This window comes from Bubalus bubalis, chromosome 13, assembly GCF_019923935.1.
Source record: "Bubalus bubalis isolate 160015118507 breed Murrah chromosome 13, NDDB_SH_1, whole genome shotgun sequence".
Lineage (NCBI taxonomy): Eukaryota > Metazoa > Chordata > Mammalia > Artiodactyla > Bovidae > Bubalus > Bubalus bubalis.
Genome location: NC_059169.1, coordinates 54,417,245 through 54,425,920, shown reverse-complemented (window position 1 = coordinate 54,425,920; position 8,676 = coordinate 54,417,245). Strand labels below are relative to the sequence as shown.

The 8,676-nt window shown below is 52.6% G+C and overlaps 1 long non-coding RNA gene across 1 annotated transcript; it reads left to right on the top strand.

The window, feature by feature from the left end:
- Positions 1 to 3,449: 3,449 nt before the first annotated feature.
- LOC123328910 lies at positions 3,450 to 7,481 on the top strand. Its single transcript, XR_006543912.1, has 3 exons — positions 3,450 to 3,952; positions 5,210 to 5,499; positions 7,324 to 7,481. It is a non-coding gene; the product is annotated as an uncharacterized LOC123328910 (long non-coding RNA).
- The last annotated feature ends 1,195 nt before the right edge of the window (positions 7,482 to 8,676 follow it).

Sequence of the window (8,676 nt, the reverse complement as noted above, 5' to 3'; positions counted from 1 at the left end):
TCAGTGATGCCATCCAACCACCTCATCCTCTGTCATCCCCTTCTCCTCCTGCCCCCAATCCTTCCCTACATCAGGGTCTTTTCAAATGAGTCAGCTCTTCACATCAGGTGGCCAAAGTATTGGAGTTTCAGCTTCAGCATCAGTCCTTCCAATGAATATTCAGGACTGATCTCCTTTAGGATGGACTGGCTGGATCTCCTTGCAGTCCAAGGAACTCTCAAGAGTCTTCTCCAACACCAGTTCAAAAGCATCAATTCTTCAGCACTCAGCTTTCTTTATAGTCCAAATCTCACATCCATACATGACCACTGAAAAAACCATAGCCTTGACTAGACAGACTGCAGCCATGAAATTAAAAGATGCTTGCTCCTTGGAAGAAAGTGAAAGTGAAGTCGTGTCTGACTCTTTGTGACCCCATGGACTGTAGCCTACCAAGCTTTTCCGTCCATGGGGTTTTCCAGGCAAGAATACTGGAGTGGGTTGCCATTTCCTTCTCCAGGGGATCTTCCTCACCCAGGGATCAAAGCCAGGTCTCCAGCATTGCAGGCAGATGCTTTACTCTCTGAGCCACCAGAGAAGCTATAACAAACCTAGAGACATTACTTTACAAAGCAGAGACATTACTTTACCGACAAAGGTCCATCTAGTCAAAGCTATGGTTTTTCCAGTATGGATGTGAGAGTTGGACTATAAAGAAAGCTGAGTGCCAAAGAATTGATACTTCTGAACCGTGGTATTGGAGAAGACTCTTGAGAGTCCTTTGGACTGCAGGGAGATAAAACTAGTCCATCCTAAAGGAAACCAGTCCTGAATATTTACTGGAAGGACTGAAGCTGAAACTCCAATACCTTTGGTCACCTGATGGGAAGAACTGAGTCACTGGAAAAGACCTTGATGCTGGGAAAGACTGAAAGCAGGAGAAGGGGATGACAGGGGATGAGATGGTTGGATGGCATCACTGACTCGATGGACATGAGTTTGAGCAAGCTCCAGGAGTGGTGATGGACATGCAGGCCTGGCGTGCTGCAGTCCATGGGGTCGCAAAGAGTCAGACATGCCTGAGCAACTGAACTGAACTAAACTGATATTTACCAAAAAAAATTCCTCCTTCCAGGTCCTCAAACCAAGTGGCCAGTCAGACAGTGACGGGGCCTCCCCGTGGGGCCGCTCTGAAGGCAGGCAGGAACCCTCCCCTTGCTGCACTGACTCAGCTTCAGGAAAAGGCTGCCCTGAAGCTTCCTCAATTGTTTCATGAGGTCTGAGAAAGTTTTTCCTAAGAATCTACAAGCTGGGACAATGAAGATCACAAACTGATTTTGAAAATATAGTCACTCAAAGGATAAGTGGGTGGAGGAGCAACAGACGCCTCCAAAGGAAACAAGCAGCTGTCTGTGGTCTGAGGTCAGGAGACCTGTGCAGCCCTGACAGTCAGCAAGCCGGGGGTTTAGGTCAGCAGCACAGGGCTGTCTTTCCTTCAGGGGAGGGGAGAGTCATGGCATGGGAAGGAGTTGGAACGTTGCTGTAAGAAGCTGAGTTTGAAGTATGAGCTGGAAGCGCAGAAAAGTAAAGAGACACAAAATAACCAGGACACGGTGACATGTGACTGCATATTCATGCAGGTAAGCGTGTTCACAGATTCCTTTCACCAGAGCCAAATAGCGCCCCCCAGAGACCGCTGTCCACGTGGGGGGGCACTTCACTCCAGAGCACCTGACTCATCCAGGTTCAGTCCCAGGACAAGAATCCAACATCTGACTGTCAGGAGGTCCATCGGTAAGAAACCCACCATTGTGTATTAACCCTTCAACATGGTGATCTTCATGCCACTGAGCTTGGTTCACAAGAATTTATTTTAGGGGCTGGAAAAGTTCACACTGCATCTGGTAGTGGTTCCATCTCAATGACTTCAGAAAACATTCAAGGGTGTACCCCACGGGGACTCCCTTGGGAATGAAACAGAACTGAACCAGCCAGATCTTCTTAAAGATGAAGGTATCAATACTTGGTAAACACAATCTCTCTGGAATCAAAGCACATTTAAGCCTCAGCCTGTACTGAAGAGAAAGACCTTTTTACAAAGAGTGAGGGGAAGTGGGCTGTTCCTTTTTTTCCTCTCATTTGGTTAAAGAATAAGACAGCATATGGTACATAGTGGGTGGCTGCTCTGAACTTAACATGGATGTGTTTAATCCAAAACGGTTTTTGTCACATTCTCTACATGGAACCAGCTGTTAAAACTGATCAGTGGCTGAAAAAGTAGGAGGAGAAGAGTTCGACATCCTGGGATTCCCCAAAGCAATGTTCACCAGTTGCCCTTCGCTCTCAACACCACCTTATCGTGCACTTGTGGGCACAGCCCAGCTGACTGAGTGCAGACAGCATGCCAGGCACTGTGCTCCTGCCTCATGTAGACCTCGCACCATACCTGTGAAAGAACATAGTCTCCATCACACCGAGGAGGAAACCAAGACCACTGTTAACCTGCTGAAGCCATTCAGTTGCTAAGCTGCTCCTGAACCGCAGAAGCCAGCCCCTGGTCCGACTGGCCCTTTGCATCCAGGGGAAGGAGACAGCCGGGGAGCTGCCTACCAAGCACTTCTCTACCCTCAGCTGAACTTAGCACGCTCCTCCCACGTGAATCTCTTTTCACAAATGGACCAGCATTTCTAGGCGATAATTGGGTAAAAGTGCTTTAGGAAGTGACTCTCCCACTTCACCCCAGGGCATCTGGTTAAAGTGCAAGTTCTGGTTGAGCCCGTCTGGGAGGGCGTGCGGCTCCAAGAAGCTCCCGGGAGACACTGCGGGAGTGAGTACAGGGCTGAGTACAGGGAATCGGCCGTCACTGTGGGACAGGTCCCAGACCAGCACCATGTCAGGCAAGACACAAGATTGTTCTCAGCACCTCAGAAAGTTTTCAGAGGGCACCCAGTCTACAGCCCTCCCCCCACGGCACCCTCCACCCTGCCCACATCACCCCAAGCCCCCACCCTGCCCTATCACCCCAACCCTCCATGTGCCCCCATCATTCCAACCCTCCATGTCCCCCATTACCCCAACCCTCCAGTCCCTCCATCACCCAAAGCTTCCACGTCCCCATCACCCCAACCCTCCAAGTCCCCCCATCATCCCAAGCCTCTACACCCCCATCACCCCAACCCTCTGGTCCCCCATCACCCCAACCCTCCATGACCCCCCATCACCCCAACCCTCCAGTCCCTCCATCACCCCAACCCTCCAGTCCCTCCATCACCTCAACCCTCCATGACCCCCCATCACCCCAACACCTCCACATCCCCCCACCCCACCTTGCCCCAGAAGAGACAGCAGTCGTTCTAGGAAGCAGACAGGCAGTGGTCTGTCCTCTCCAAGAGCTTTGGGGCCAAATCCAAATGAGCATTCTGGACAGGGGATTCGCAATGTTCACAACTTGTACAAAAGTGGTGCGTTAATTAAATAGTGATTCTAGTATTTGAGGACTAGACAGCCAATGACACAGTAAAAGAATATTTCACAACATCAAAAGCTATTCACAGTAAGTGGGAAGATGTGGTTATAATGTAATTATACATAAGATAAAGAAATAGTAGGTCCCACATCAAAACTTCAATGGCAGCTATCAAGGGCTAGGATGTTAAGATGGTTTTATTTCTTTTGCTTATCTATATGTTGTAAACCTTTTACAATTAACTGTCTCACTTCTGAATAAGAAGAACCATAACTTTGACGGCATATTCGAAAGATGACTCGGAGCCCACCGTGACCCTCAGCAGCAGTGAGCTGGGATGAGCAGGTGTCGGGGCTCCGGGCACAGGCGAGCAGAGCACCTGGGACGCATTCCTGCCACACACGGTGAGCCTGAAGGAAACTGGCCCTCCAGAGCCAACCTCCACCTGCAGGGAACACGGCCGTGAGAGGGCAAGTTCAAGGGCTGAACATGGAGCCAGAGGACAAGGTCAGAACAGGGGACACTGTGGGGCAGCCCAGGTTCTGCGGGAGTTCGTGAGGGGCATGGTCTGCTCTGTGTGCAGACGTTAGAATTGATAATTCTAATAAGAATTCATAACTCAAGGGATGTTATGAACAAGTGCCGTGTGTGAGAGGGTGTGGGTGCTCCGGGCTGGATGTCTGTGTCCCCACTGCGTTCACGAGCTGAACCCCAACCCCCAGCATCACAGCATCTTGAGGTGGATCTTCGGTAGGCAGCTGGGTTTAGATGAGATGATGAGGGCAGGGCCCCATGATGGCACCGGTGCCCTCATAAGACGAGCTGGGGACCAGAGCCCTCTGTCACGCGAGGCCACGGCAAGAAGGCGGCCGTCTGCCAGCCAGGGGAATGGTCTCACTAGATCCCTAATCGGTCGGCACCTTGACTGTGGACCTCCCAGCCTCCAGAGCTGTGAGAAGCGGCTGTCTGCCGTTCACGCCAGCCCAGCTCTCATGTTTTGTCACAGCCTGCTGAGCCGAGACCCGCAGCCCCATGGGAACAACCAAGCATCAGGGAACAATTTTAAGCCAAGCAGGGTAATTCAGTTATGCAAGTAGATCAGTGTTACTAATTCTAACACTGGCCTCATGTCACCTAAGAAATGTCCATAGTTCTTAGAGATGCAGTGTGAAGCAAGCAGGAGTAAAACAGAATATTGCTCCAGGTATTTCTTTACCTGTATAAAAGGAGAGTGTGGGCAAAGCAGCAGAGCACAGTCGCTGTGGAGTCGGTTGACGGACTCACCAGTGCTCACACTCCTCTTCATTCCCTGGCTCTGTGTCTTAGGTTTTTCATGATGAAGTATTTTAATGTGGTCAGGGATTCCAATCTTTCTCCACTCAAGCACAATCCCAAGGTGAGCTAGGACACAGAGCCACCTGAAATACATGGGTGCCTTTACACTGGAAAAAGAGCTTCTGTGCAAAGTGAACTTCAGACATCTCACATACACTCACCTGAGCATGGAGACGGCTGCAGGAAATCTGGGTTTGTGGAGCTCTGAGGAGGGAACTATGTCGTAATGAAGCTGTCGTAATGACTGGATTCTGAGTTCAGAAGCAGTTTGCCCAGAAACACAGAGACAACAATGGGGGTAAGAGCCGGTATTCATGCCATGCTTTACAGCTTGTGTGTGTTTCTTCATACGTCATTTTATCTCATTCCTTTCTCATTTAATCCCTTACTTCAATTCTAAGATGTAAGATTACTCTCTACCTTTGACAGACATTCCTGCAGAGTCGCTCAGAGCAGGGAATGTGAGACAGACGTGGCCTCGGCTCTGTCTGCTTGGCACCTCTGTGCCTGGCAAATGTAGACCTGACACATCCCTTCCCAACCTAAAGTCCCTCAACTCGCAGCAGCCAGGTGGTGGAAGCAACCATGCGCCCACAGAGACGAAGGTGGAACATCACTCAGTCTTAGAAAGGAAGGGGACTCTGCCAGTGGCTACAACATGCACGAACATGGAGACATCACGGCGCGTGAACCGAGTCAGACACAAAATGACACACATGGTATGATTCCACTTTACACGAGGCCCCTAGAGCAGTCAGGCGCATAGAACTGGCATGCCAAGGGCTGGGGAGGGGCACGTGGTGAACTCCTGTCTCATGGGGTCAGAGTGCTGCTTTGGGAAGGGATAGAAGTTCTGGAGGTGGGGGCGGCGATGGGAGCACAGAGTGGAGGCGCTCCATGCTGAGTGCTGCGCTGTGAAGTGTGAAATGTCACGTTCTGTCTGTTTCACCTCTGTGCTCAAAATCCTTCCACAGCCATCACCCAGAGGAGCAGTGCTCTCCCCAGGGCCTGATGTCAGGAGCCCACCCTGGGCCGTCCTGCAAAAGCCCTGTGAAGAGGCCACCCTGGAGGCAGACGTGTCCAGCATCCTCACCCAGGGCTGCACACGGACCATTCCTTCCTCCTGGGGCGCGCCCCTTCCCCAGTGAGCACCCCACTCTGAGCCGCACCACCTGCCTGTCACCCCTGCTCTGCCCTTTGCAGGCCTCAGCTTCCTCACTGCAAAGCGGTGTGACACACCTGCTGGTGTGGAGATTAAGTGAGCAGGCACATGTACAGCCCTTAGAACGGGGCCCGGCACAAGGTGAACACTTGTCGCCCGGAGACTATCCTCAGACAGGGCTGCGACCCATGGTCTCAGCAAGAGGCGGTGCCCCCTTCCTCTGCTCCCCACACCGCATCTACACACAATTCTTTTTCTTTTGTTAAAGAAGTAAATAGTGGCATTGTGTGTGTAAACGTGTGGAGGCCGTTGGCCTGTGAGCCCTGGAGGTGAGACGCGGTCTGTCACTTCCTCGCCCAGCACAGCCCCCCGGGCCCCCCCCAACCCATCCAGCTGCTGCAAGACTCCGTGGAGGCTGGGAGGCCTGGGCCCCGGCATGTGCACCTCAGGACGAGGAAAGCAGGGCTCGCCTCGCCAGGCGCAGCACCCCCAACCTCACCAGGAAGGTTCACAGCCTTAAATAATTCAGACGTCTAAGCCCCACACAAGTTAAACCACTGCTACGAGGCAGTGAGCAAGCACTGCCCTGGCTGTGTGGGCGCCGGGGTGCCCTGGGGCAGCAGATCGGGGCCTGCCCCTGGGCCCTGCCCCTCTTGCCCGTCCCTGGGTCTCGCCTCCTGAGCAGAGCTGCCCTGTCAGAGTCTCAGGGCGGGGGGCAGGTGGGGGGCAGTTTGGGATCTGAGTGCCCCAGTGAGGTGGCTGTCACTACCCACGGCATGTGTCAAAGGGTTTCTGCACTGCTCACCAAAAGCAGCGGCTCTGACTTTACCTTGAACCACAGGTAGAGCCGAGGTTTCCACTTACCCCACTCCCCCACCCCGCCCTCCTCACAGGATATGTTAAGCCCAGGAAGAATGCCTTAGTAAACATCGTTTTCTGTTTAAACATGTTAATAATTGTCGAATTTGGTTTGAGGGAATGTTTTATTATAATGGCTGTTAACAGGAAGGTCTCCAGCTGTCAAATCACCTCACATGCTTCACAGAGAAAACTCGAGGAGTCCCAAGGGTGGTCCAGGACCTCGGCGTGGATTAGCAGCTGAGGAGACGGAGTTGGGGGGTGTGTGGAGAACACTAAGGATAGAACAAAGACTCAGACTCTCCACTCAGGGGTGCCTGCTTGTTCCCAGGCTCTGTCCTGACACGTCCCCAGAGGTCCGGTCAAAAGGCAGAACCAGCTGTCTGGGGGTGGGGGCTGGCAGGCGAGGCCAGAGACCCTCCCAGGCCAGGGGCTGCTCAATGACCACCCTGAACAGCCAGGTTCTGCCACCAGCAAACCTTCCCAGATGCACTAATAAGCACTGATTCTTTCATCCTTTTAGAAAAACAATCATCACCTTCAACCAATTTGGGCGCAGTTTTGAAGAACTTTTGAGGAGAATATTTTCAACATCTATTTCCTCCATGAAGCCCTACGGAGGCCTCTAGAGTTGGTCCTACATCTTGAATCTTGAGGAAGCTGCTGAGAGAGGAAATACTGAATTGGGAACAGGTGCAAGGGGCTGTGCCCACGAGAGAGTTGGGTTTTGTGTTAAAACCTGATTAGCAAACCCATCGGAGAACGCAATGGCACCCCACTCCAGTACTCTTGCCTGGCAAATCCCATGGATGGAGGAGCCTGGTAGGCTGCAGTCCATGGGGTCGCTAAGAGTCGGACACGACTGAGCGACTTCACTTTCACTTTTCACTTTCATGCACTGGAGAAGGAAACGGCAACCCACTCCAGTGTTCTTGCCTGGAGAATCCCAGGGACGGTGGAGCCTGGTGGGCTGCCGTCCATGGGGTCACACAGAGTCGGACACGACTGAAGTGACTTAGCAGCAGCAGCAGCAGCAAACCCATCCCTTTATCCACTTTGAGAGCTTCTCCCAGGGACCCCGGCCAGAAGAAGGGAGACCTTGCTTTCTAAATGAGATGAACACCTTAAAAGCTGTAAGTTAAACACCTTCTTAGGTTTCAGAGCCTTTGAGAAAGCCTTCTTATTAGAAGATTCCTGTTGTAAATACTTTTGTTAAATAAACAGTGTTCTTAATCATGTAAATCTGAGTTGCCCTGAGTTGGATGATTTTGAATGAAAAATCACTCTTATTTTTCCCACCAAATATTCAAGACCTTTTGACTCTCTCGAACCTAAGACTCCACTAAATCCAGACACACGTTCCCCCAAGAATTTGGCTGGTGTCCCAGGAGCCCTGCAGCCTTCCACAGCCTGGCCCTCATTTCAGCCGCCCCTACGGGAACATTAAACACAGGACAGCACACGGCACGCACAGAGCCTCGCTCCACAAGACATGAAGCCACGGCCGGGCCCCACCCCAAATGCGGCTGGCCACCGGTGCGGGGTGGGAGGCTGTCTCTGCACACACCCCTGTGACCCCACAGGTCAGGGGCCAGGACAGCAAGACGGACGCCCAGGGCCCTCTCCTGGACCCGGGTCACTGCTGGCCACTCCATGGGCCGAGCAGCACGTCCTCCCCCGACTCCGATCCTAGCTGCACCATTTGGCCTGGGGGACCCCCACCCCAAGAGTGTTCAAGCAGGCTCCCCAGAGGCAGGGGAGCGCGCCTGGGCCCCCAGTCCCCACCCCAGGGCTTTCACCAGCTAATTAGCCCTGGAGCCACTTGCCTTTGTTCCCTGCAGTCCTGGAGGAACCTGATGCCAAGCTGTGAGCCCAC